Raw genomic sequence first — 5691 nt, 5'->3', positions numbered from 1 at the left:
ATTAACCATGTATTTGGATTCAGGTGTAGATAGTCAAAGACGAAAACATGAAAGAGAAAGCTCGAAAAATGATAAATAAAAAATTAATAAAATGTGAAAAAAAAATTGTGTCCGACTTTCTCTTCTGAGATGAGAAGATTTGCAAGGAAGTAAAACGTTAATAATATATTTATAATTTTAAAGATAAAGAATAAAATAATATAAATAATAAATAAGAATAATAATAATTTAAAATAGTAAAAAAAATAAATTATAATTCTTAAATAATATTTTATCATTTAATTAAATTAATTTATAATAAAAATTTTAAATTTATTATATAAATTAAACTAATCACATCATTTACCAATTTTCATAAATATTTTTCTTATTTTCTTTCATTTCTCACTCTCATCCCCTTTATTCTCAAATCCACTTATTTTTACTCGTTCAAATCTATTATCCAATCCAAATACACCCTACAAAATATCAAATTTGGCTAATTTTAGGATTGCAACTATTCACAAATCTTGACTACATATGGGTCAATGTAATTTTTGAAGATATTCATATTTTAAAGTCATAGGTGGTGTATCACACCTAGCCGGTTCCGCTATCATACCAACACATATCACCCTTGACCGACAACTCATATCGGACAAGGCTGGCGGACTAGTGTACCAGACCCAGCCAAACTCGACAACACAAGTAAACAATACATATACCAAGGCAGTCAAGTATTCAGCCTAGGCCGAGTTAGCCTAAGTTTTACCAAGTTCTAACCTAAACTTCTAAAGGAACAACCTGGAACAACCTGCACCTCATATGACCAACATAACCCGCAGATAAGTAGCTGGCCTACGCCGACTACGCCAACAGATCCAGTAAGATTAAAGCCTAGGCCGACCACTCCAATAAACCCAGTACAATGAAAACCCCCCAACATTCAACAAGTCCTAAGGGCCTGGGCTAGGGCCCAGGCCCACTTACAGCCCAAACTAGAGCTCAAGCTAAGGCCCGGGCCATGGCATAACCAGACGTAATTAATGCTCTATAAATACACGTGGACCCCAGTTATTAAAGGTACGCATTCATTAATCACAGATTTGACCTTATGAGAGCTTTGACTTACTTGAGCTTCGGAGACTCTTCTGCAGGTAACCCCTCATGAGTTCAAGCTGACATGTACCAACCGGGAATAGGCCAACCGAGGACATAACAGACTACATAGTAAGATGATGCTTGTGCCTAACTCATCTTATTTGTTCTCTACTTAATTCGTTTAAGTTCCCCACCCTTACCCCAAGTAAGCGGCCTGGGTCGAACACCCTTATCTTTTGCTTAATTCGTTTAAGTTCCCCACCCTTGCCCCTAGTAAGCGGCCTGGGTCGAACACCCTTATCTTTAGCTTAATTCGTTTAAGTTCCCCACCCTTATCTTTTGCTTAATTCGTTTAAGTTCCCCACCCTTACCCTAAGTAGCGGCATGGGTCGAACACCCTTATCTTTTGCTTAATTCGTTTAAGTTCCCCACCTTTATCCCAAGTAAGCGGCCTGGGTCAAACACCCTTATCTTTTACTTAATTCGTTTAAGTTCCCCACCCTTACCCCAAGTAGGCGGCCTGGGTCGAACACCCTTATCTTTTGCTTAATTCGTTTAAGTTCCCCACCCTTCCCCAAGTAAGCAGCCTAGGTCGAACACCCTTATCTTTTGCTTAATTCGTTTAAGTTCCCCACCCTTACCCCAAGTAAGCGGCCTGGGTCGAACACCCTTATCTTTTACTTAATTCGTTTAAGTTCCCCACCCTTACCCGAAGTAAGCGGCCTGGGTCGAACACCCTTATCTTTGGTTAATTTGTTTAAGTTCCCCACCCTTACCCCAAGTAAGCGGCCTGGGTCGAACAACCTTATCTTTTGCTTAATTCGTTTAAGTTCCCCACCCTTACCCCAAGTAAGCCGCCTGGGTCGAACACCCTAATCTTTTGCTTAATTGGGTCGAACACCCCTAACATACAATCCATCGCGTCACACATACACCACATATCATCAAAACTCGACATACACAATAACATACAAAACATTAATCGCATTAAAACATAAATGCAAAGTATACCAACGTAACATAATGTATAAGCTATTACAGATATAGACTCAAATATTTTCAAATCAATAAAAATTAAGGTCCTATTCTGCTGCACCAGGAGCCACTTCTCTGGCATCAACCGCCTCATTCACCTCTTCAGCCGCCTTCTCCTCCACCCTCTCCTCCGCCTCCTCACCATCTTCATCTTCATTCACAAGCCTCCCATCAATAACATCCTTGTTGACATCAAACTTCAGGTCCGTAACATCGACCTCCCCATGAAAAAATGCTGCTTGACAAACACCTTTTTCAAAACCGTTAATGTGTTCTTGTATAATGTTATTCTTGAGATCGTCAATTTTACCGACAGCTCCGTCATACTTCTCCTTCAATTCGTCATAATCTTCCTCCAATTCCCCTATTCTCTTATTCAACTTCTCCTCAGAATCCAAACAACGCACCCTCCATGTTGCCAACCTCTTTCTCTCTACTTCCCAACTCTCCTTTGCCTTCTCCAGCGCAGCCTTCTCCTCATCCAACTTGTCAACTTTTCCCTGTAACTCCTCCACCTTCTCCCGGCCTCCCTCCTTCACCTCCCTCCGGTACAAAGACCCCACACAATGGCTCAGTATTAAGGCTTTGCTCCCGAACTCAACCATAGTCCTCACAATATGGTCCGCCTCCATATCATCAATGGAATTTATAATAGTATCCGGGAGGTTGATCGTGATGTCCTTCCTCACGGATATTTCTGGCAATTCAATTAAACCAGACTCCGGCCCTTTATCCCCATTGGCCGACCCTACACTGCTGGTCGACCTCGTCCCGATCAAGACCGCCCTCGCCCTCTTCACGTCTTTTCCCTTGCCGTGTCGAGGCAGCAACTCAGCCTTCCTCTTCGTCCCGTCGTGCACATGCACTTCCACCACAGACTCCTCCAGGTTGGGAACATCAGTCTTCCCAGCTGCCTTGGCCTTAGCGGCCATCTCCTTCCTTAGCGATTGGAAAAGTGCCAAGTTTTTCTTTCCAGATTGCGCCATGTGCCCTGCAATAATATATTACAACTCGGATTAAAACAACTTAGAATCATTAACACAGTTTAAGTAATAAACAGATACCTTCGATATCTATTATCGGATGCACCGAATTATAAACTCTAACTAGGCCCTTAGTGGGCAACTTATCAATAAACTTCAACAAGATCTCCACCACCTCCTTATCACCTGCCGACAACTCATCCATCCCCATGTCCTTATACCGAGAAGGGTTGCCTGTCCAACTAAATGGGAATTTTGTACTCCCATCTGCGTTCAAAAAATGAGCTTTGCCTTCTTCTTTAACAACAACCTTGAAATACCCGTCCTTGAAATTCTTGAAAGACTGGGAAAATGCATCCAGTCTGCCGATACTGGGACGACTTATCAAAGACAGCCAAGTAGTCGGCCGACGGGGTCTGGTGTCGTAGAAGTACAAAAAAGCATAAGGAGATGGCTCCAAGTACAAAGATTGGCACAAGATGCGAAAACCTTGCAAGTAGGCCCAACTATTCGGATGCAGCTGCGTAGGTGCCACATTCAGTGCGTGCAGTATGCCCATGGTAAAACTGTCTAACGGTAGCCGCACGTGAAGTTGAGAAAAATGACACATGTACATGTAGAAAAACTTCTTTGTAGCACCCTCCTGCCCATGACATACTCGGTCGATAGCGCTAACTCGCTCCAGGGAAACGATGTCCCAACTTACACCCTTGGAGATGACAGGCGTGCAATTTAACTAGGAGTTCAATAGGTGGGACCACCGGAACAAAGATGATTGGTTGCGGACGTCGGCAGCCGCCCACCCATAACCGCCTTTAGCCGGCCAGTTACTTTCTGCCAACTCCTGAGGGGGATCTTCTCGAACCTCCCTCACCGTCTCCATTGGAATTCCACTTACCATGCCTCCAGAACTTGTACCCTCTTCGTCAAATCGCCTACCCCTACTTCTCTCCGACTTCGTACTCTCACTACTACTAGATGTAGACAACGATATACTATCGCTACTAGATATACCTGTTTTCGTGTTTACGGGAAGATGTCGGCTGAAATTGGAAACTTGTCGGACAGTATGATGCACACAAGACCTCTGAATTCAAAACTCTCACAAATGAACCAAGTAACCCCTCACTCATTTTGAAACCTGTATTTATAGGCCAAGATCCTAAACGACGAAAACCCCTTCCCGCTAAAACAACAACCCATACCAATCGACACCATCATTACGAAAGACATGACTCTTAAAAACGACGGCGCCAAAACTTCCTGATTTGACCCCTAACACCCCTTCACCTACCTTCAGACGATTACCACTTTTTAGCCTTAACACTGTTCATCACACTTAAAGGCTAGGGGACTGGTGTATCACACCTAGCCGGTTCCGCTATCATACCAACACATATCACCCTTGACCGACAACTCATATCGGACAAGGCTGGGGGACTAGTGTACCACACCCAGCCAAACTCGACCAAACAAGTAAACAATACATATACCAAGGCAGTCAAGTATTCAGCCTAGGCCGAGTTAGCCTAAGTTTTACCAAGTTCTAACCTAAACATCTAAAGGAACAACTTACACCTCATATGACCAACATAAGCCGCAGATAAGTAGCTGGCCTAGGCCGACTACGCCAACAGATCCAGTAAGATTAAAGCCTAGGCCGACCACTCCAATAAACCCATTACAATGAAAACCCCCCAGCATTCAACAAGTCCTAAGGGCCTGGGCTAGAGCCCAGACCCACTTACAGCCCAAACTAGAGCCCAAGCCAAGGCTCGGCCCATGGCATAACCAGACGTAATTAATGCTCTATAAATACACGTGGACCCAAGTTATTGAAGGTACGCATTCATTAATCACAGATTTGACCTTCTGAGAGCTTTGACTTACTTGAGCTTCGGAGATTCTTCTGCAGGTAACCCATCCTGGGTTCAAGCTGACATGTACCAACCGGGAATAGGCCAATCGAGGAGATAACAGACTACATGGTAAGGTGAGTCTTATGCCTAACTCATCTTATTTGTTCTCTGCAGGAACATGTGGTGTTCTAATGATACAACAAACTCCCTTTAATTTATCATTTAGTGACTTAAGCTATTAGTGAAGCTAGAGACCTTGTTTAAAACATAGTTCTTTATTTAATACAACAAATCAAACAATGGCTTACAAGTCATGCTAGATTTGTGACTTCAAATACGTACATGTACTTAAAATCACAAATTTTTTAAATATACAATTACATATTCTATTTACATTTATATTTAACAACCTTATTTAATTAATTAACGACTAAAAAATAAAGGAAAAAAATTTTAGTTTAGCATAAATGATGTTGAGTTCTTATGTTTTTTTTCTTTAGTACAAACAATAAAAAAATCACATAATAGAATACAAATTATTCTAGTGAGTGTTTTTGTCTAATACTCTCATTTAGCAAAAGCAAACACACGCTCATGAGATTTTTTTTAAGATGCTACACTGAGAAAAAGTAAATGTGTTTTGTAACGTCCCATTTAATTATTAATCAAAATTAAAGGAAACATCACACGCGGATAAATCAATAGCGCAGTCCTGGGGTCTCATACACAACCCC

Source organism: Vigna unguiculata, chromosome 11, assembly GCF_037176805.1.
Source record: "Vigna unguiculata cultivar grain cowpea cultivar isolate G323 ecotype 2 chromosome 11, ASM3717680v1, whole genome shotgun sequence".
Lineage (NCBI taxonomy): Eukaryota > Viridiplantae > Streptophyta > Magnoliopsida > Fabales > Fabaceae > Vigna > Vigna unguiculata.
Note: the sequence above shows the minus strand (reverse complement) of the source record.